This window comes from Theropithecus gelada, chromosome 10, assembly GCF_003255815.1.
Source record: "Theropithecus gelada isolate Dixy chromosome 10, Tgel_1.0, whole genome shotgun sequence".
NCBI classification, from domain to species: Eukaryota; Metazoa; Chordata; class Mammalia; order Primates; family Cercopithecidae; genus Theropithecus; species Theropithecus gelada.
The window spans coordinates 96271106-96295470 of NC_037678.1; the positions used below are offsets into that span (position 1 = coordinate 96271106).

At 47.9% G+C, this 24365-nt stretch overlaps 1 pseudogene; it reads left to right on the forward strand.

The window, feature by feature from the left end:
* Positions 1-25: 25 nt before the first annotated feature.
* Positions 26-10400, forward strand: LOC112632507 (annotated as a pseudogene).
* The last annotated feature ends 13965 nt before the right edge of the window (positions 10401-24365 follow it).

A 24365-nucleotide genomic window follows, 5' to 3' on the forward strand; every position in this document is an offset into this window, starting at 1 on the left:
GGAATGAAAACCGTGTATTTAATCCATGGTCATTCTACCTCCAACCAAATCCACCACCAAGTCCATCCCCAACTCTCCACCGGCTGAACTGTAGGGGGTTGCAGACTCTCACCAGCTGGGGAAAGGGAGAGAAGCACAGACAGGAGTGGACTGCCGGGGGCTGAGACGGGCAGGGTACTAGGTTTAACCAACAAAACACGGTAGACTCAATGAAATGTGAATGTCAGATAAACAAGGAGGGTTTGTTTGTTTGTTTGTTTGTTTGTTTGTAGGAGTATGTATCAGTATTTTATCCAGCAACCCTAAATTGGGGAGGAGTGGAGGGAGGTAAATTGGAATAAAATAGGGTCTGTCTACTGGAAAGCACACCTTTTCATCGGGGCTTACAATTTATTGTCCGATTTCACGATTATTCAAAGAAAGCCTGATTCTTTGAATAATCAGTGAAACTTTCATATTCGCTAAAGTTGGCCCCAAATCACGTGGGTAAGTCACTCCTGGTTAGCGCTTTGAACCCACCAGCCCTCATCGCTGGGAGCCCTGAGTCCCCCCTTCCCAATGCCAGAACCCCGGAAACAGATATCCTCAGTCCCACTCCCTGAGGGGCCTACAGTTGGAGGTCCCGCAGCGAGGGAGGAGCAAACGCCTGAGCTCTGCGGGAACCCGGCGCGGTTGCCTGCGCGCACTCAGGGACCAGAGCCCGAGCCTGGGCCCTGCAAAGTGGGTCTCCCACTCTCTGCGCATTCGAGTGGAGCCTCAGCTAAACATGCAGATTAAACAAGGGGCTTCCGATAAGGATAATTATAGGAGTCTGCGCATTAACTTTCCATTACCAAAGGAAGACCCAAATCTCCCCTTTCAAGCTGTTCCCGGGATTACCAAAACAATAACTTTCCTTTGAGATAATTGTCTTTTGAATCGCTCCAGCTCTGGGGAGAACGCTTTAGACGCCGGCGTTGTTTTCGGCTCCACGAGGAATTTTCCCCCAGATTTATCTCTGGGTTTAGGGACGGCGTTGGGCACACCGGACTGCGTAGTCGTTTGTAAATCCGAATTTGGGGTCGCAGTTAAGGGAGATACCTACGCTTCCACACAGTTTGTAGCCCGAGACCGGTCAGGCAGGCAGAGTAGTCTGTTGTAAGGTGGCCCGACCGGGGTCGTCCGCGAGTGGAAAGACTAAGAAGGTGCCGCGCCTGCAGCCCCGGGTGCCGACCAAGTGGCCTCACCTGGGACAGGTCTTGGGGTCTACCTCCCCTCGGTCTCCCTGGAAGGTAGGCGATCACCGGAGTGACAGACCCAGAGTAGATAGCCAGTGATTCAAAGACACCAACAGGCCAGGCGGTGGGAGCCCAGCCTTGGACACTCTCTATGGTGACCGCGGCGCAGGGCCAAGAACACCCCAGTTTCCAAATCCTCGGGAAGAATCGTCGTAAACTCATTTTACAGGTGAGAGCAACTGGGACTTATTAACCCAGTCACATCGGACACAGACAGAGTAGTGGGGAGGGCGACACAGAGCAAGAGACCCGATCAAGGAGCCCGTGTTGAGGCTCTAAGGGGATTCAGAGATGGAGAAGGAACGAACTTCTAAGGGGTCTTGCAATTCCTGGTCTGAGGCGTTCCTAACGCATCCCGGGACCCCAAGGTCAGAGAGAGGCCTGCAGGACCCCAGCGGTGGGGAGTTGGGTCCTGGGTCACCTTGTGTTTCGCAGCGTGGGGATGGCAGGAGCGCAGCGCGGGAGGACACTTTCATTGCCTCCTACAGTGAGAAATGACCCCCACCCGAGGCTGCGCTAATCTGTGTCCCCGCTGCTGCCGAGGCTCTGGGATCCACTTGCGCGCCCTACGTAGTGGGGATCCGCTCAGAGCCCAGCGTCAAGTTATACTTCGCTCAGCGTCAGCCAAGACCAGAGAAGCACTTCTTGCCGTTTAGGAGACGTCTGCAAGAGACAAAGAGCTAGTCCACGATCCACCCACGATCCTCGTGTCCCCGGGGTGCCCTCGCAGTTGCCAAATCTACGTGCCGCGTTTAGGGGACGCCTCCGCGCCCTGGCGGCCAGAAGAATGGCTCCCTCCAGCTTCCCCCTCCTGGATACCATCTGCAAATCTACGGCCATAGGCGCAGCCCCAGCGAGCGTTCCCGCCCCAGGCCGCCCCTAGGAGTCGTTTTGGGTCCCTAAATCCGTTGAGGGTTCCGAATCTGTCTTCATCAGCCAGGATTACCCGGGATTTAACTAATCAATAAAGGTTTTTCCGCTCATTATTTTCTAGGGAAGATCTCCAGCCCCTCTGTCGCCGACCGCGAATGTGCCTTGGCAGCGCCAGGCTGAGGTTGGACCGGCTGTGGGTGGCTCAGCAGACACCCCTTTTGGGCTTCTCAGAGCCGCAGCTGGCCAGGCTGGCGGGATAAAGTGCTCAGACACAATGGGATGGGATGCCGGAGAAGGTGAAACGGATCGCCCTGTGCGTCTGTGAAAATGACGCCCCACAGCTCTGTTCTTCTGATTTTCCTCCCACCTCTGGCTGCTCCATCTCGGATGCTTTTGTGTCTTCAGTTAAAAGTTGTAGCAGACGCTGTTTGGCCCTGCCCACCTCCAGCCTGACACCTCCACCTGCACGCCTGCCCAGCCTCCAGTGCCCGCCACATCTTTACCTGGGGACTTTTCCCGACCTTCAGAGCTCACTCTGCCCAGTAGCCAAAGGTGCCAATAATTAACACGTGGAGCTATACGGGACCAAACACTGACGGGAATTGCGGTGTAAGCACCACCCCCCACCCCCCGACACACACCCCCCCGCCCAGAGTGACCCCTTGAGGGCGCCTTCTACTCCGCCTCCCAGAGATCCGAGCAGGAGGAGCTTTAGTTGATTGCATTCCTTATTGCCTCCTATGTAAATGCTGTTGTGCCTACCGAGACTCCCTTTCCAGAACTGTCGCACCTTCTTTCAGCTGCTGTGAGTGTGGGACCCTCGAATAGGAAGAATTGCTCTCGGCTGACAAAGGCCCCTTAATCCAGAGCCCCCCACCCCCTGACAAACACACACACTGTGTCATCAACAGAGGGATGATACGAGGTCTCTCCTCTTGTTTCAAAGGACAGCTCTGCAGAGGCATTTCTGCTCCAAGCCCCTCTCCCTTCGTGGATCAGACCAAGTCAGCTCCTTGCTCAGCTTGTTCCCACCCCATCTTGGCCCCTCATTCCTGAGACCTTGTCTCAATATTTCTCAGGCACCCAGACCCCGTCCCTGGCTCTGCTTCTAGGAACTTGAGCTCAGACACTTCCTGTCTCCATCTTGCTTTTACCTGGGTGTTCCTGGAATGCTCAGCTCAAAGTCTACAGAGCCCTTCTTTCTCCTCAGGTGGAACTCCACAGGGCAATCACCATCTCCCTGCCCAGACCTCCGGAATCTTCTCCAATCTGGACCCCACTCCCAAAGCCCAGGCTGCTGTCTCAACGTACTCCTGCATGTCTGACCCAGTCTCCCGGGGCGCTGAAGTGCAGCACACTCAGAGCTGAACACAGCAGCCTCCTCTGCAGCCTGCACCTCCCCAGGTCTCCTCTTCCTCCACCCCGGGGCCCACACAGAATCTAGCGTCATCCTCAGCCCCCCACTCTCCCCACAGGCTCTCCTCCCACGACTGAAAGTGATGGCGATGGCCGACCTCTCTTGGCTTCTTACTGGGGGCAGCTATTATTATAAACACCTTGTCACAATGGCCACATTTCATCCTGACCACAGCTCTATGGGTAGATAATATTATTGTCCACATCCTTCAGATGAGGAAGTGAAAATTTCAAGTGATCGAATAATTGCATAAATTGCCCGAGGTCACTCACTATCCAGTGGCAAAGATAGGATGTGAATATAAGCAGTGAGAGCTCACAGCCTAACTCTGACTCTGGGTGACTTGCCGCCCTGCATCCCTCTTCAGATCCTCTCAAAGTGGCGTCTTCTCTCCTTTGCCTGCTCTGATTTGACTGTGTGCCCTGAAGTTCGTTTGTTGCACCTTAATCTCCAATGCAGCAGTGTTGAGAGGTGGAGGCTTTAGCGGGTGATTAGGTCAGGAGGGCTCTGCCCTGAGGAGTGGATCGATACCATTGTTGCGGGAGTGGGTTAGTTATTGTGGGAATGGGTTAGTTATCGTGAGCGTGGGTTAGTGACCACAGGAGTGGGCACATGAGTTTGGCCCCTTCCTGCCCCCTCTTCTGCTCTCTCTTCCTCTCTCACCATGTGACACCTTCCACCATGTGATGTGGCAGCAAGAAGGCCCTCCCCTGATGTGGTCCTTTGACCTTGAACTTCTTTCCAGTCTCCAAACCATGAGCCAAATAAAAGTGGTTTGTTTATGAATTACGCAGTCTGTGGTATTCTGTTATCGTAGCACAGAACAGACCATGACACTACCCATTGCCACAGGATGGTTCAGACCAATTGCTCACTTGCTGGAGTGGAATTTATTTTTTAATCTAGGGCTATTCAGTATACAAATGAGTTTCAGAGTACCCTAAAGAGGTGGCTTCTAAAAAACAAAAACAAAAACACAAAACAGCAGGTAAAGTCCTCCTTGTCCCACTCCTTGGCAGTTCTGTGACCTTGACCCAGGGACACAGGGAGAGGGAGGGTTTTCTGCAGCAGCGATGGTGGGTGTCCCGTGGCTACCCTGCATGCTATGGCATGCTCACTGCTGTGCCCTGTGGTGATTTGGTCTTGTTCCCAGGTTCCTGGGCTGCACATCCCTGTCCTTCCTCTGCAGCTGCCCATCAGTCTGGGTAGGGAAGTGTACAGGGGTGAAATAATGCCATTCAGTAAGGCTATTTTCTGTGTAAATTGGCTGGATGACATTTCTATGATTTGCATCCAATAACCCTGTCTAGGATGTACGGCCAGGGCTCTGCCCTCTGGAATCTCCACCTACCTCCTTCATGCCCCTCCCTGTACCCCACCACTGCCATCTTTATTCCACAGCCACAGTGATCCTTACTTAAGCACAGCCTATTGCTCCCTACTGCAAATTCCTCAGTGGCTTCCCCTTGCCACGTGGGCAATGCTGACTCCTAACTCCTTCCTGCTAGTGACTGAAGAAGCGATGGTATCACATGCCCAGCACGTCAGTGAACAAGTGGGCTCTCGAGAGTCAGCAATCCGGTATATCCTATAAAACTAACCCAGGGTGCTGGGATCAGGGTTGTCCATCCTCTCATCAGTCCCATGAGAGCATCAACCCCCGAGTTCCCTTTCTTGGCTGGATGTTCTGGTTACTATTTTAAGGTAACACATTATCCCAAAACTGAGCTACTTAAAATAAATGATTTCATTTTGCTCACAGTTTTGTGGCTGAAAAATCTGGGGAGAGCTCAGCAGGCCGTTATCACTTAGAGCCCTCCCGTGGTTGCTGACTGAGACTGCAGTCATCTGAGGGCTCAACAGGGCTGGGCTGGGTGCTCAAGGCAGTTCGCTCACATGGCCCAGGCTGATAGGCCTCGTGGGCTCTCGGGGGGAGTTGGGAGCATCCCATAAGAACCAGGCAGACGCTGCACGGCCTTTCCTGGCCCTTTCACAGAAGTCAGAGCATTACTTCCATCACGTTCAATCAGCGAGGCCATAGTGTGACTTTTGCGGAAATGGCACTTTTGCTTTCATGGGCTCCTTCTTCTATAAAAATATTTAAAGGTATATTTTGTGCCTATGTTGGTATAAAGGTGAATATAATCCAGTCTAGATTCATTGTTGCATATTCTTTATTATTGTATTCATTTTTCCTTCTGATTTTAAAATATATTCAAGGGCATTAGAAGCATAGGTCCTGGGCATTGTACCCAGGGTATTAGTGTGTACTGGCCTTGATGACTGGTCTAAGCAGCCACAAGCCACCATATTCAAGGATGAAACACAGATTCAAGGTGGGACACAGGACCCACCACATCGCACTTGCAGGGCCAGCACCAAGCAGTGCTCAGCCATCCATCAACGCCCAGTCCAAATGGTTCCTCACCGCAGGGCCTCCTCAGGTTTTCCTGCCCCAGCTGGAACAAAATCACTGCTGCACTCTTGAAGCACTTCATGGTCGTTTGGTCTTATTGTCTGATTCTTAAGCTCTTTTCATTAACACATCCCCTGGACAAATGTTCTTTACCTTTCAGGACAGTGGCTTCGCCGGTGGTCTCTGGAAGAGGCCTCCTTACTATGTGCCAGTGGTTCTCAAAGTGTGGTTCCCAAAAGTGGCTCTGGCCACCTGGGCACTGGCCAGAAAAACAAACTCTAGGACCCCACCCAGACCTCCGACATCAGAGACCTTGGGGAGATCCAAAATCTGTGTGTTCACAAGTCCCCCAGGGGACCCTGAGCCCCACTCAAGTTTGAGAACCACATCTTCTATTAATGCTTCATGAACCATGTATCCTGACTGGTTTCACAAATATGTTCTGGGTGCAGAAACACACAGTTATTCTCAAATGCTCTGAGGAGCTATGAGGAAAGCTTGAGTTCAGCACTAGGATAATAGTCAGCACCAGACATGAGCTTAGGGAATCAGGAAATTGAGGTTCCAAAAGGAGAAGGAAAAAAAGAAAAGAGAAAATTTTATTTTAAAATGTTACATATCAAAAAATACATTCGTGGGAAAACTCACAGCCACTATCGGTGGGGCCCTTGGTCTGTGCCAGGCACTGCAGGGCTTCACAGAACCCGTTTACTTAGCACTTGTGACAGCTCTGATGAGGGAGGTCCTGTATTGTCCCCATTCTGTGGGTGAGAAAACCAAGGCCCAGAGCTGGTACCAGCCCAACAGCCAGGGGAGCGGTCAGGACCCAAATCCTGATGGTCAGGCTGGAAGCAGCGAAATCTCCACGGGGCGTGGTCTGTGGCTTAACCTTGGTTTTGTTATTCATGTTGCAGCGCTTGGGATCTAGAGAGGTCTGACTCTTAAGCTGTTCCAACTGCTGTAGATGCATGGCGTTATGGGCTTGAGGCAGATTTCCCAGAGGCTCACATACACCATGGCTGGTCTTTTCCCTTTAGGTCCTGAGACAATAGGAAAATCCTGGGTAAGAATCCAAGTAACACTTTGATTCCAAAAAACATATTTCTCTTTTTCCTTTTCCAGCCTCTTCACTGTCTCTCTCCTCTCCTCTCTCTCCTCTTCTCTTCCTTAGCTTCTTCTTGTTAAGTTCCATCTGTAAGAAAAAGGAACCCAGGGGCAAGTTAAGCTCAGGAGAGGACATAGCAACCAGCCCCTGAGCTAAGACCACCCTCCAACCCCACAGCAGAAAAGATCAAGAGCAGAGGGCACAGAAGGATCTGCCTCTCCTCCTCTCCCCCGTGGCAGACAAAAGCAGGTGCACTGTGTGGACCTCAAGAGGGTACGAGGGAGGTGACATAAGCCACGCCAACCAGAAGACCACACCTGGGCATGCGAGGGGCCACTGAAGGACAGCCCGAGAGCTGCCGCTGAGCTTCATTTCCAGCGTTAAACAAGCACTAGGTCATCTCTTGGCAATGGAGAAACCTACCCGGCCACTGATGATGCGCTTTTAACCAGCTCATATCAGAAGTGAACGCAATCACCATCCTAGCTCACAGCTAGTACCGAGGCTCTAGGCAAAGGTCAGAACAACTCTCCCCGGGCCACGTGACTGAGGGTTCCGGCCTCTGCTTGCTGGGTGCCCACCTACTACAAGGAGGCAGGCACGAGTCATGACCCTATTTGAAGGAGGTCTTTGCTCCTCCTTCTGTGCTCAACTCCCAGTCAGCTCCCTCCAAGGCACCCGCTACAATTGCAACCATTCACTCACCTGCTGGTTTACTGCTTTACCTGTCCGCCTTGCCAGATACTGCAGCTGACAGTGCTGGGTCACCTGCCGCCTCTGTAGACAGTTCACACACACACCACGGCTCCTGCCTGCAGCGCCTGCCACTCAACCAGAGGATGCCCCAAACTGAGGAGTGCACCAGTTAGGGCTGAAGTCCTGGAATCAGAGGGTGATGCCTCCAGCAGCCACTCTTGACAGATGACAGGGGTTGATGGGTGATACCTGGCCAAGGGGTGCAATTATCCTGTTGTAGGAAAATCCCAAGGAGAAATCACCTTGCATAGTCACCCGAGGTCCTGGTGTGATTGAGCCTTGGGAAATGCCACTTGTTGTCACAGCTTCTCTGTGTCCCTGCCCCCTCATTAGTAAGTAATGTTCCTCCCACATTACTTACTTCACTCAAATCCCTGTCTCAGAGTCTGCCATGGAAAACCCAAACCTAGACTGCCCATAAGCTCCAGAACAGGGCTGGGTCTGGCCTGGGGTTGCTGCATGCCAGGGCCCCGCACACTCCTGGTGCAGAGCCAGTGCTTGGTGAAGGTCTGCAGCAGGGGAACAGGCCATAAGATGGAGAAGTCTGAACCATATGCCTGTTGACTGACAGGGTCTCCTGGGAGAAACTCAGCTCTTCCCCATTTGCTCCACATTAGATCTGGAGCCCTCTCCCCAGTCCCGTGCCCACACTTAAGGCCTGATCCAAGGAAGACTGGCTGGGAGCATGTCATCCACTGTAACCTCAGTGCTCAAGAGGAAATAACGGCGCCTTAATTCCACATTCTTCTTTAAGAAATATGCTAGGCTGGGCGCGGTGGCTCACGCCAGTTATCCCAACACTTTGGAAGGCCGAGGCGGGTGGATCAAGAGGTCAGGATATCAAAACCATCCTGGCTAACACGGTGAAACCCAATCTCCACTGAAAAATACAAAAAAATTAGCCAGGAATGGTGGCGGGCGCCTGTAGTCCCAGCTACTCGGGAGGAGAGAATGGGGGGCTCTGGGAGGCAGAGCTTGCTGTGAGCAGAGATTGCGCCACTGCACTTCAGCCTGGGTGACAGAGCGAGACTCCGTCTCAAAAAAAAAAAAAAAAGAAAAGAAAAAGAAATATGCTAAAGAGCCGCAGATTGGGTCTTCATGAAAACAAAGGAAAAGCCATGAAGTTTCCACAGCATAATTAGCATCATCATTATTCTGGCTGGAGCAACTACACTCATCATTGGCTCTGGTATTTCAGGGAGACACTCCATCACAGTCACTAATCTCACCTCAGCTGGGAACACTGGGGAGGATGGAATCCTGAGCTGCACTTTTGAACTTGACATCAAACTTTCTGATATTGTGATACAATGGCTGATGGAAGGGGTTATAGGCTTTGTCCATGAGTTCAAAGAAGGCAAAGATGAGCTGTCAGAGCAGGATGAAATGTTCAGAGGCCTGATAGTAGTGCTTGCTGATCCAGTGATAGTTGGCAATGCCTCTCTGCAGCTGAAAAACGTACAACTCACAGATGCTGGCACCTACAAATGTTATATCATCACTTCTAAAGGCAAGGGAATGCTAACCTTGCATATAAAACTGGAGCCTTCAGCATGCCAGAGGTGAAAGTAGACTATAATGCCAGCTCAGAGACCTTGCAATGTGAGGCTCCCTGATGGTACCCCCAGACCGCAGTGGTCTGAAGATCCCTAGTTGACTAGGGAGCCAAATTCTCAGAAGTCTCCAATACCATCTTTGAGCTGAACTCTGAGAATGTGACCATGAAGGTTGTGTCTGTGCTCTACAATGTTACGATCAACAACATGTACTCCTGTATGACTGAAAATGACATTGCCAAAGCAACGGGAGATATCAAAGCGACAGAATCTGAGATCAAAAGGTAGAGTCACCTATAGCTGCTGAACCCAAAGGCTTCTCTGTGTGTCTCTTCTTTTTTTGCCATCAGCTGGGCACTTCTGCCTCTCGCCCCTTACCTCATGCTAAAATGATGTGACTCGGCCACAAAAAAGCATGCAAAGTCATTGTTACAACAGGGATCTACAGAACTATTTTGCCACCAGATATGACCTAGTTTTATATTTCTGTGAGGAAATGAATTCATATCTAAAAATCTGGAGTGAGCAAACAAGAACAAGAAACAAAAAGAAGCCAAAAGCAGAAGGCTCCAATATAAACAAGATAAATCTATCTTCAAAGACATATTCGAAGTTGGGAAAATAATTCATCTGAACTGGACAAGTGTGTTAAGAGTAATAAGTAAAATGCACGTAGAGACAAGTGCATCCCCAGATATCAGGGACCTCCTCCTACCTACCAACTGGGGAATGAGACGATAGGATACTGCGTGTCCTTTGTCTCTGAAATTTTAGTTATCTGTGCTGTAATGTTTCTCTGAGGAAGCTTCTGGAAAGTCTCTATCCCAACATATCCACATCTTATATTCCACAAATTAAGCTGTAGTGTATATTCTAAGACACTGCTAATTGACTGCCACTTCGCATCTCAGGGACGGCTGCATTTTAGTAATGGGTCAAATGATTCACTTTTTATGATGCTTCCAAAGGTGCCTCAGCTTCTCTTCCCAACTGAAAAATGCCAAAGATCATAACTTTAGCATAAACAAACCAGTCTGTGGCACCGATTTTATAAGTAAACTGAGCACCTTCTTTTCAAACAAATGCAGGTTTATTTCTCAGATGATGTTCATCTGTGAATGGTCCAGGGAAGGACTTTTCACCGTGCCTATGTGGCATTATGTCATCACAAGCTCTGAGGCTTCTCCTCTCCACCCTGCGTGGACAGCTATGACCTCAGTTTTCAATAGCATCTGGAGCAGCGGGACACAACTGGGGTGATTTCGCCCCCCATCCCCGGGGGAATGTCTGAAGACAGTTTTGGTTGCCACAGTGAGGGAGTGAAGGAGGACACAGTGCTATTAGCATCTAGTGGATAGAGGCCAGGGGTGCTGCTTAACCTCCTACTGTGTACAGGACGTCTCCCCATTACCACACCCAGTCCCAAGCGTCAACTGTGTCAGGGCTAAGAAATCCTGATTTAGAGTAGAAAAGGGCCTAGAAAGAGGGGAACAAACAAATCTCTCTGCTTCCTCACATTAGTCATTGGCAAAAAGCATTCTGTCTCTTTGGGTGCTGCCTCAGCACAGAGAGCCAAAACTCTATTGGACACCAGGATAACATCTTTCAGAGAACAGAGTTGACAAGGCCTGTGGGAAATGCCTGATGGGATTATCTTCAGCTTGTTGAGCCTCTAAGTTCCTTTCCCTTCATTCTACCCTATAAGCCAAGCTCTGTAAGAGAACTGCCTGAGTTCTACCTCAGGTTTTCTCACTCTGAATTTAGATCTCCAGACCCTGCGTGGCCACAATTCAAATTAAGGCAACAAACATATACCTTCCACGAAGCACGCAGAGACTTTTGAAAGCAGGGACAGGACTGTTTGAATGGAGGACTTGAGGAATGAAGCTTTGATGGAAAAGAATGCTTTGTTTCCAGCGCCCTTCCTACACTTTTCGTGTCTTAACCACTGTCTTCCTGGCCCTTGGAGCCACCGTGTCTGTATTACATTTTGTTATAGAAAACTGACTTTAGAGTTCTGATCGTTCAAGAGAATAATTAAATATATATTTCCTAAAAAAAAAAAAAAAGACACATATATTTTATTTAGCATTTCTAGAGAAAGTTTTCAGTTTAACCAGTTCACAAATACTATTAAAAATGGAAATCAAGTACTCTCCTTCAGATAAAATTTTCAAGGTGCTTCTGGTTGCAAGCATCAAAACCAACTGTGACTGATTCTGGGCAAAAGGGGAATTTATTCGCTTGTAGCATGGCCTGTTAGTCAATTTGCATTGCTATAAAGGAATATCTGAGACTGGGTACTTTATAAAGAAACAAAATTTCTTGTTTTGTTTTGATGTTGTTTTTTGTTTTTTGTTTGTTTGTTTTGTTTTTTGAGACAGAGTCTCGCTCCATCACCCAGGCTGGAGTGCAGTGGCGTGATTTCAGCTCACTGCAACCTCTACCTTCCAGGTTCAAGCAATTCTTCTGCCTCAGCCTCCCAAGTAACTGGGATTACAGGCACCCACCACTAAACCCAGTTAAATATATATATATATATATATACACACACACACATATATATTTGTATATTTAGTAGAGACTGGGTTTTGCCATGTTGGCCAGCCTGGTCTCGAACTCCTGACCTCAGGTGATCCACCTGCTTCAGCCTCCCAAAGTGCTGGGATTACAGGCATCAGCCCCCGTGCCTGGCCAAGAAATGAGTTTTATTTGGCTCGTGATTCTTCAGGCTGTACAAGCATGGCACAGGCATCTGCTCAGCTTCTGGTGGGGCCTCAGGAAGCTTTTAGTCACAGCAGAAGGTGAAGCAGGAGCCAGTGTATCACAAGGTGAGATGGGGAGCAAGAGAGAGAGGGAGGGGTAGCCAGCCTCTTTTAAACAACCAGATCCCACGTGAACTCATAGAGTGAGAACTCACTCATCATCACTTGGAGGAGAGCACCAAGCTGTTCATGAGGCATCCCCATCATAACCCAAACACCACCCACTAGGCTCCACCTCCAACACCAGAGATCCCATTTCAACAGGAGATTTGGAGGGGACAAAACATCTATGTCAAATTGGGCCGCTTATGTGACAACTGAGAACAGATCATAGTGCCGCTGGACCTGCAGAAACAATTGTGGGCAGCCCCCCTCCTTTGGCTCCATGTCTATGGGCCGCAGGCTCTGCCTCACTGAAGCATGTTCTCTGCCACCCTCCAGAGCAGTGCCCCACATGGGATCCGTGCCCAGGAAGGATGCTGCTGGGGCCACCCACCCACCCCTATGGGCCGTCTGGAGGGAGGGAGCATTTAGAGGAAGAGACAGCCACTGCAGGCACAGAGTGTATTGTGTCTACACTTTCACCTCTTTTCTACCTCCTGTGTGTTGTGATGAAACTGTCCTGGGGAGAGAAGGAAAGGAGATGGAGTTGGCCAAGGCTCTGTGGTCACAGTAATATTGAAGGAGTGTAGGAGGCTGTAGAGTCAAAGGCAGAGAGGCTGGTCTGCCTACAAAACGAGAGGCCCTGGCACTGGAGCTCAGGAGCTAAAGGGGCTGACCACTTCTTGACAGAGCAGGAGTTTCACCATCTTGGACAAACAGTGTCATTTTAAAGTTCACCTTAATCAAAAACCACCTAATCCAAAGGGCGTAAGCCTAATGGCTAAGGTCAACATGACCATAAACCACAAATAACATCTCTCATCAGAAACATTCCAAACTCCTCCCTGACCAGAGACATGCTAGCCCCAAGATAAGCCCCCTCTGGGCAGGAAGATGTCAGCCCCAAAGTAACAGACATTCCGACCCCACCATAAACTTCTCCCCACACAGAAACATTCCAAGCTTGTGATAAGCCCCCTCACCCTAAAACCAATATATACTCTTAGTCTGTAAGAGAAAGCACTTCTGACCGAAATCAGCCAGAAGCCCCTCTCGGATTTTTTCTTAAATAAACCTGTCTTTAACTGTTAAGCTGTGTTTCGTGTTTCTCTCCTCTTTAACTCTTACACTTCTCTTCTAGCTTTGCTCCCCAGAGAGGTGGGCTGGGATGCCCAGGGTGGTGCGGGCGTAGGATGCCTCTATCAGTAGTTCTACTGAGACACCATGAAAGCAAGGCGTGTCCCCAAAGAGAAATGCAGGTGGCCCCAAAAGAAGGAGGAAGGATTGCTGGGCAGGCAGAGATGGTAGATGGGGTATCAGAAGGATAGGGCCACTGCCAGGGCCAGGAATTAGGCAAGAGAAGGAATCTTTCTCCTGGTATAAAACTAGACAATGCTGTGTCCACATCACATGGTGAGACCTATTCAAAAGAACTAGTGGGGAAATAGCCTGGAGCTCTCCTAGAGGGACAATGAACCTGAATCAGAGTTAGGAAAGGGCCAGAGCACAGCTTTCCCCAACCCCCAGGCATAGGACAGAGCCCAGCCTCCTCCTTCCCCAGTGATGAGGCCAGAGCCCAGCCTTGTCCTTCCCCAGCCACAGGGCCAGAGGCCAGCCTCGTCATTCCCCAGCCACAGGATCAGAGCCCAGCCTCATCCTTCCCCGGCCATGGGGCCAGAGCCCAGCCTCCTCCCTCTTCAGTACTGGGGCCAGAGTCCAGCCTCCTCCTTCCCCAGTGATGAGCCCAGAACCGAACCTCCTCCTTCCCCAGTGATGAGCCTAGAGCCCAGCCTCCTCCTTCCCCAGTGATGAGCCTAGAGCCCAGCCTCCTCCTTCCCCAGTGATGGGGCCAGAGCCCAGCCTCCTCTTTCCCCAACCATAGGGCTGGGGAATTGCCCCAGGCCATCCACCTCAGAGTCAGCAAAGTCTGAGCAAATATCTCCTTTACATCAAGCGTGTACTGGCAAGACCCAGAGAGGAGTATCTCTGTCACCTGGGGGACTGGGGAGGGTGGAGGGAATGGGAAAGCGGGGGCTGTTGAGAGAGGCGGGCTGTTGACAGAGGAGGGGGTCCCTCCACACATGGCTTTCCTGAGGCCCTTTGACTCCTAGGTGAAGAATTTCATGCCCTCATGGCACATGGGCCAAGGGAGCATTTGGGGAGCAAATGCCCTTCCCTGGCCATTGTGTGGGGGTGGGGCTCAGGCACAAATGGGGTTAGAAGGGCATTGGCCTGTGGACTGTCCAGGGCCTTGTGGGTCCGGAAGAGACCCACCGGCATGAAGACCCTCCAGGCTCAAGACTAAAAGCCATTCCCTGCAGGGCTCAGCTGGAAACTAAGGAGACCCATCACCGCCCTCCACAGCCCCCCATTGTAACAGCTGCTGCTCGCTCTGTAATCAGGAGAGCACAGGCAAGGGGGGACTCAGCAAGAGGAGCTGGGGGCTGGGGAGGACCCATCTCTGACATTCCGAGCTCCCGCTACCACACAGCTGGCGGCTGTGCTGCCCCTCTAGGCTCCACCACTCCCTCGAACCCTTGCCTGCTGCCCTCCTTCCCCTCCACAGCCAGGCCGCCCGCTGCATCTGCAGCCCCATAGCAGGTGGCCTCATTCTGGTGGGTGAGACCAGGTCTCAGAGAGGCTCGGTGCTTCCTGCAGTCACAAGGTGAGTGGGGCCTGTCTGTCTCCATCCTGAAGCTGTGTTCTCTCTGTGACACTCAGCTGCTCCCACTCCCCATCTGAGAATTAGTCATCAGTAGGGCCACCTTCAGCTTCTCCTGAGTCCCAACAGCGGGGAGCCCAGAAGTAATGTGGTGTTGTTGTTTAAGCCACTGTTGTCTGGAATGGCTTTTGATGTAGCAATACATCACTGAAAGAGTTCACGTTTTAAGTAGCCACAAAGAATATTCCCAGCACACTGTCCATATGAAGAGCTTTAAGTGAAATTATTAGAGTGCTCTTTTTAAATAAAAGGCAATTTGATGCCCAGTATCATCCACTTTAGAAAATGCATTAACAAACATTTCCTTTTCAGTGAGAAATTTAACACTGTCCCTTTCATGCCTTGAATTTGTATTTATTCCAGTTCCCCCAAAGAATTTGACCCTAATATATATGTTTTGTGCTTGAAGATCTTTCATTGAACAATGTCATATGTTTCTATAACAAAAAATATATCATTTTAATTCTAATTTTAAAAAATTTCTGGCTGGGCATTGTGGCTCACGCCTGTAATCCCAGCACTTTGGGATGCCAAGGCGGGCAGATCACGAGGTCAAGAGTTCGAGACCAGTCTGGCCAACGTGGTAAAATCCCATCTCTACTAAAATACAAAAATTAGCCAGGCGTGGCAGTGGGCGCCTGTAATCCCAGCTACTTGAGAGGCTGAGGCAGGAGAATTGCTTGAACCTGATCTCTTGAGCCAAGATCGTGCCACTACACTCCAGCCTGGGCGACAGAGTGAGACTCAGTCTAAAAAAAAAAAAAAAAAAAAATTCCTGCAACCACATGTTTCTATGTATTTAAAATGTCATCTGGGTTGAATTATAATTATTATTAATGCACAGTTGAGCAGTAGTAAATATACTTAAAATTTAAAGAATGATTAAACATAGAAACTCCTATTTTATTGGAGGAATGTATCTTTTTTGAAATAGAACGTTTTTGATTGGTTCATCATGCATAGGTGGATGCTGTTTATTGCTAGCCTGACAGTTTCATCACCCATTTCATCTCTTTTCTTAGTTTTACAAATGGAGCATCAAGATACCTGCTCACATGAAGTCCATGGGACTGGAAGCAGTTTCTCTATAGCAACATCACTCAAATATTTGGTGGGGATTTTTTGCTTTTTTGTTTGTTTGTTTTTAGACAGGGTCTTGTTCTGTCACTCAGGCTGGAATGCAGTGGCACCAACACAACTCACTCCAGCTTCTGCCTCCCAGTTTCAAGAGATTCTGGTGCCTCAGCCTCCCTAGTAGCTGGGACTACAGGTGGACACCACCATACCCAGCTGATTTTTGTATTTTTTTGTAGAGATGGGGTTTTGCCATGTTTCCCAGGCTGGTCTCAAACTCCTGAGCTCAAGCAATCCACCCTCCTCAGCCTCCTAAAGTGCTGGGATTACAGGTGTGAGCCACTGCACCCGGCCCACTCAAATATATGAAGCCCTTCCCAGTTACATGCTGCAGACTCCATTTTTGCTCAATTATCTATCAGTTGACAACCTAACCAGGTGCTCTTTAGATTTGTTAAAACAAATAATAAGAAAACACCTGACATGCAAAGTTATTTCTTATCCAGTCTTTAGAGCCTTATTTTTGAGGAATTATAACCAAAAAGGCTTTACTTAGACCTACCTATCAAGTGACAATAAATTGTACCTATTTTTCTCTCACTTAGCGGCACCTGGCTTATTGCCATATATTAAGATCTGCTAATGATACCAAACACCGCATGTTCTCACTCATAGGTGGGAACTGAACAATGAGATCACCTGGACTCGGGAAGGGGAACATCACACACCGGGGCCTATCATGGGGAGGGGGAAGAGGGGAGGGATTGCATTGGGAGTTATACCTGATGTAAATGACGAGTTGATGGGTGCTGACGAGTTGATGGGTGCAGCACACCAACATGGCACAAGTATACATAAGTAACAAACCTGCACGTTATGCACATGTACCCTAGAACTTAAAGTATAATAATAATAAAAAAAAAGAAACAAAGCTGTGAAACTAAAAGTGAGGTAAAATTGGAAAAATGCACATTTCAGAAATGCTTCTGGCAGCTCTGAACAAAAACAAATATAAGTCAATCTATTTCCATTTTGTATGTCACCTTAAAGTGCCTTAAAATGCATGACAGATGGACAGAAAGATGGATACAGCTATATACACATATACATAGGAATTGACTTTATAGTTATGCTTCTGACAGATTTAGCACAGCCTCTCCTGATGCAAGTGGGAGGAATTAATCCTGCTCAAATGAAGCCGGTTTTCTCAAATTCACGGACTTGATTCCTAGATTATGCTTTAGGAAGATGTTGATCCCGCCCATGTATACAGTATATGTTTGGGAGTGCAGTGTAATCCAGGCTTACAGCATGAGTGTTAATGATTGCTAAGTGCTTTATTTACAGTACATTCCACAGGACACTTCCTGAGAGAAAGTATGTAGAAATGGCTCCTGACTCACAACAGGATGCTTGTACCCAAGCTTTTTGTGTTTTTCGTTTGTTTTTGAAACAGAGTCTCACCGTCGCCCAGGCTGGAATGTTGTGGCACAATCTCGGCTTACTGCAACCTCCGCCTCCCGGGTTCAAGCAATTCTCCTGCCTCAGCCTCCCAAGTAACTGGGATTACAGGCGCCCATCACTATGCCCAGCTAATTCCAAGTTTTAAAACTCTTTTTTGCATCTTATGTTTTATGAATTTCCTCCAATATGCTTTATGCAAAAGTCAGTAAAAATATTTCTCCTATAAGTCTAAACAAATGTTTAAAAAATATGTAAGATAGGAAGTTATTTCCTACTTGCATATTCTTTTCACATGCAGAAGTAACGGTGAGAATTTTTCATCTCCTTCGCAGTGGACGCCCCCCGGGCTGGGCCCTCAGCAAGCTCATTCCCGTGGCTCGGAAGGCTGGGGAGGCAGAGCTGGCTTCCTAGCAGCCTGGGGTTTCTTAGGGTTGTTTCTGCGCATGTTAAATATGCTAAGAAAGTTTGGTTGTAGGATCGGTGCCTGACCAGATGCCTTTGCCTTTTACTGGCTGGTGCTGCCACACACACACACACACACACACACCCACACACACACACACCCCTGCTGCTGTGAGACTTGGCAGCTACAGGCTCACTGGGCATCCTTCCCTGGAGAATTGCCCGAGGCTGGCAGAACCACCTGGCTCTAAAATGCCTGGAGGCCCCAGCTTCCTCCACTCACCTTCGGCTGACCCGATGGGTCCTACGCTGTGCCCCTTCCTCAAGGCAGGACTTGCTGTGGGACAATTCATCCCTCACATCCTTGCTTGGTTCCTTCCACTCTCCCATCCAGTTTTGCTCACTGCCTTCTCAGAACTCAGTAACACACAAGCACCAAATCCCTGCCTTAGGCTCTGCTTCCAGGAAACCACCTAAGCCAAGTGGTCATTTGGCTTAGTCAACCTCCAAAACTGGCATTTATATGGCTGTAACTCATAGAACTGTACATTTAAAAAGGTGAATTTTATTGCTTTTCAATTATACCTCAATAAACCTGCCCTTAAAAACAAGATGAACTTCATAGAAAAATAGTTACTGCTATTTTGGAGAAAAGATCCAAACATGTTAACCAATGAAAAACCTCAGAAAAGCAAAAAGGGAGGCAGGGAAATGCTACCTTGCATTTAAAATATTCTCCTGGCCCACCGGCATGCAGCCGCCACAGGTGGAGGACAAGGCAAGGGGTGGGTGCCCCAGGTGCTGACTGAGGGGCCAGTATGTGATAAAATCTCCTTCTTGAGAGAAAAGGAGGAACCACAAGACAGGAAAGGGAAGCGCAGCTGCAGGAAAGGGGTGGGCCGAGGGGCTATGGTCTCTGCTGTGCCTTTCAAACACGTGTGGCTGGGAGCTCTGGGGGCTGTGCTCTCAACTGCCTGGCCGTCCTGTGCTCACAGGACCAGCATGTGATTATGTGGGATCTGGCGTGGGTTTTCTCTTGTTTGTTTTATTTTTCACTTACCAGCTGCGTGTTAATAGAAAGTCCCGTGACTGAAGGATTTGCCCAGGATTTCTGTAATAAAATAGAAGGATTTGCCACACACGCTGGAAGGACCCTCTGCAAAAGTGGTATTTTTCAAGCGATTATGAGCCCCAGAACATATTGTCATCCTAGGCTGCAGGCCTGGCCTCCTCGCTGAGTGGCAGTGACAGATGTCCCCTGTTAATGTCCAGTGATTAAATGTCACTGCAGAGGCCCCTCCTCGCCCACACAACCTGTTCCTTTCTTTCTGCAGCCACTGTGTCACTGCTTGTCACAAAATCCACATTTCCTGCATATCGTTGGCCTTCTCCAGTGATGAGCCCTTCTGCCAACCCTGTCCTGCCCTGCTGCCTCCTCGGCCCATCCCCGAGGACACTGGGGGACAGATAGTACCATCACTGCTGAGTGATAATAAAGGCTGGCAGGAACACGTCCTCAACTTGGGGCAGCTACAAGGAAGGAAAGAAATGAGGAAAAAAGCTCATGAAGATGCTGGAATCATAGTCTCCTCCTAGGAATTCAGCCCAAGAAAACAATTTGTCAGAAATAAAAAGCTCTGTTTAGATGGAGATTTACTGAAGCACTTGCTATCATAACAAAACCCTGAGAACAACTTGAAAATCCTTGTATAGGTGGATAAATGAACGATGATCAATTCTCTTGATTGGTTATGGCAGGACCCTTAATAATCATGGGGCACTGGTGAAACGTGGCAAATTGAGCAGCAGTTTTTGTTTTCATTGCTTCCCCAAGTCCTACCAAAATAAAAGTAAAAGGGGAAAGTATACAAATTCACAGAAACAAAGAAAACGGGAGGAGAGAAAAAGGCGAAGGAAACAGCAGACAAGGAAGGTCAATGAAGAAGGAAACAGCGTGAACAGAAAAGGCCCAAGTTCCTGAGAAGAAAACCACTAAAATGTGGGTCACTGTGTGCTCCAGAAACCCAGCAAGGCTCAGGAATTGGACTCCCCAAGTACCAGGGAAAGCAGGATGAGGCCTGGAGCTAAGAGGGGAAAGTCTGCAAGGGGAACAAGCAGATGCCTAGAAGAAACTCCCAGGGCTCCAGTGGCCCCAGAACCATCCTCCCCCAGTCATTGGGAAGTGGGAGTGTCTTCTCTGGAGAAATGATTTAGATACATTTCCAAGGTGGAGACATCCAGGAGTGGGGGCAGGACTAAGGCACCAGACAGAAAGGGGTGATCATGAGAGAAAAATGTGAGATCTCAGGCCCAGGTCACTAGCTTGGTGCCCAGTGATCTGCAGGAAAACCAGCAGGTCAGCAAGCGCCCCCACCACACTCATGTGCACATCCTCACATGCACTCATACAGACTCTCACGCACGCACACACTCTCACGCATACACACACTATCACGTGCACACATAGACTCTCATGCACACACACTCTCATGTGCACACACTCACGTGCACACACAGACTTTCATGTACACACACTCTCGTGGATGCACACGGACTCTCACACACACTGACTCTCACGTGCACAAACACACACTTCCACATGCACACACACTCTCATGTGCACACACAGACTCTCACGTGCACACACACAGTCACATGCACACACACTCTCACATGCACACACTCTCACATGCAGACTCTCACATGCACACACACACTCTCACATGCACAATCTCATGCACACGCATACACACTCACGTGCACATACAGACTCACACACACACTCATGTGCACACACGCTCCCACATGCACACACACTCTCATGCACACACACTCAGGTGCACACACAGACTCACACACTCTCACGGGCACACACAGACTCTCACATGCACACACAGTCACATGCACACACACACTCTCACATGCATGCACACACACTCAGGAGCACACACAGACTCTTACACACACACACACTTGCGCACACAGACTCACACACTCTCACGGGCACACACAGACTCTCACATGCACACACAGTCACATGCACACACACACTCTCACATGCACACACACTCTCACATGCACAGACTCACATGCACACACACACACATGCTCACAGACTCACATGCACACACACACTCACATGCACACACAGACTCACACACATACTCTCATGTATCACACGGACTCTCACACACACAGACTCTCATGTGCACACCTACAGACTCTCACGCACACACACTCATGCATACACACGGACTGTCACACACACAGACTCTCACTTGCACACACAGAGTCACATGCACACACACACAGAACTTCCACTTGCTTTTTGTTTACTCATTCTTAAATATGAAAATGTAGCTGAGGAAAGCCTGTAATGTTGGACACAAAAACTAAAACAAAAAATAGGAGACCCAGTGGAAATAGAGACAAAGCATAGAAGAGAAGAAAGCTTTAAAAATAACTACAATTAATATCCTAGAAGAGATGAGAGGGGCTGTCCCTATGAAACTGTAATAGAAATCAGAACTGATTTTTTTTAAAGTAACAGAAAGTAAGAATAACCAAACAATCTCTTGGAAATTAAAAGTGTAATAGCCAAAACAAAAATTCAGTGGCAAGATTTTAAGATCAAGTTGAAGACATCTCTTAGAAAGTGGTGGGGAGAGGCAAGGAGATTAACAGTAAGAGAAAAAAGGTAAGAAAGTTAAAGATCACTTCAGAGATGTACCTCTGAGAATCACTCTGAAGTGACTCTGTAAGTCTTGGAGAGATGTCTTCAGGTCTTTCACATATGGCTGATCAGAGTTCTAGAAAGTACAGGAAACATGGAGGGAATTTTCAAATGAAGCACAAAAGAAAATATCCCACAAGGGAAGAACTCGTCCCTCTTTCCAAAGGCCCACCAGACACCCAGAAACACAAATGACTAAAGGCCAACATCAAGGAACATCATCAGGAAATTACAGAACACTGGGAACAAAGAAAAGATCCTAAAAGTTTCCAGAGAAAAACACAGGTCAAATACCATGAGTGAAGACTCTGAAAGGACTTCTCAACACAACAGAGGAAGCCATGGGAGCGGTGCTTCCACATCCTCAGGGGAGATTATTTTCCATCTAGAATACTATCCCCAGCCAAACTATCAATCCATTGTGGAGTAATGTGAAAATAGCGATAATTTTACACTTATAAGGTCTCAAAAAAATTATCCCAAATCATCCTCTTGGAGGAAGCTACTGGAAGGAAGAGCCACCAAGATGAAGGCCACAAACCAAGAAGGAGGAAGACATGGGACCCAGGAGACAGGGGTCCCACAAGAGGGAAGCTGAGGGAGCTGCTGGGATGCTCAAGGGGATGTCCCAAGATGGTTCCTGCGCAGAGCCTAGACTGGAGAGGAGACTGGAGGGCTGCAGGAGATATGTTTGTAGGAAAAATAGATCAGTGAATCACAAGATGATCTGATATACTTGGCAGCATTAAAAAATTATAATAGCAGGTGAGGGAGGAATTGTTATGAGATTCCTGGAATACAAAGAAAATGAAAAGGAAAGACAATGATTAACTAGAGAAAAACAAAACTTTCTACGAGAAATGAAATGTAATTATGGCATAGTATATAGTCATAATAATGTAAATATTATCAGTTTAACAAATATAAAGAGAAAGTGAGAAAGAGAAGTAAAGAAAGATAGCAAAGTCCTCATACAGCATAATTTCTAAAATGGCTAAATAAAGAAATGGCTATATAAAATACTATTCAGTAATAAGAATATGCAGTCTAGAAACAGGTAAGAGGATTAAAAGTGATTGCATCAAAAGTGGGTAGTAGTGAGACATCTTATCCCAGGATCCTCCCAAACAGACCCTGAGACAAGCATTTGGCACAAGTCATTTGTAACATGATTCCAGGAAACACTGGTAGATGATGGGGGGCAGGGGTGGAATGGGGAAAGGAGGGAGCTAACAGAAGATGAGTCAATGATCAGGATGTCCCTGTGAGCAACTGGGAACTTCCGGGAGACAATGTAGGGCACACCTGAGAACTGTCACAATTCACTTTCCTCACTAGCTCAGGGCTGCTCTGTGGGCACCAGCTCCCTGGAACTGTGTGCCTCCTCCATGCAGGGGCCAAGCCCACTCCATGGTTGGATAATACCCCCAAGCGGAGGTCTGCAGGTGCTAGAGGTAGGAAGTCATCGGGGTACATGGAATTGTCCACTGAGACTTCAGATAACCTCTGAAGCAGGAAAATAGAAAGAAAGTAGATAGCAGTAGGGTACCAAAGGAGTTGCTACATGGACCAAGGTCCTATTATACATTATAAACTATCTGGTATCTTTGAGTATTTAAACTATAATGAAAGCTCTCTAAAATGACCACTAGTCAACCAACAGACACCCTCTCCTCCCACTGTTCAATCCCTATCGCACAATGAATGTTCATGGCTACCATCAAAAATGAGGTCATTCTTCCATTCCTACCAATCCAGTAGTATGCCTACCAATTGTCAGTAGAGATTCTTCCCAAACTTGTTTATGCCAGTTGTAGTTGTTTGCATTATACAACTTAGTTAATAACATGTAAATCAATTAAATAGGAATAATATGTAAATCAATGAGGTAGAAAAGCAAAAGTAGAGTTTATTTTACATTAGGTGTTGAGGAAACATTTGTAAATGTAAGATTAGGAGGGAAATGTAAAAATCTAGAAAAGCTATCTTGATTTCTGCTTCTGGCAATATAGTAAACTCTCCATTCTCCGTCCTGGTCTGAATGGGGAAAAAAATAGTCTCTCCTGAAAATTGAAAATCGGATGTCGTGTTCTTATACTACCCTAACCATGAGAGTATCCTGACCAGACCCATGAGACTGAAATAACATAATTGCAGTTACATTAAATTAAAGAATTTCTAGATTGGTAGCATTTTCTGGTACCCAGCTTTGGAAAACACCAATCTTCTATAGAGAAAAATATTCTCAATCCTATCTCCTAAGAATTTCCACAGATCAAACTAAGCCAAATGGGAACTCAAAATAAAAATTTATCAGTCAGTGGAGAAAATAAACATAAGATTTAGATTCCTTCCCCACAAGACTTCAAATATTATAATTATCAAATACAGTATATAAAATAGGTATGAAAAGTTTGAAGTTATAAACCATGAAGTTAAAAAATCAGCAAGACTGAAAATACTACCAAAATTGAACAATCAATAAATGTTTTGTTTATTTATTTATTTTTTATAGAGACAGGGTCTCCTTATGTTGCCCAGGTGGTCTTGAACTCCTAGACTCAAGCAACCCTCCCGCCTCAGCCTCCCAAGGTGCTGGGACTACAGGCATGAGCCACCATTCCCAGCCCAATCAATATTTTTTTTTAACCAACAGTCATGGTTTAAAAATAGAACTCTTGGGCAAAAAAAAAAAAATTAATC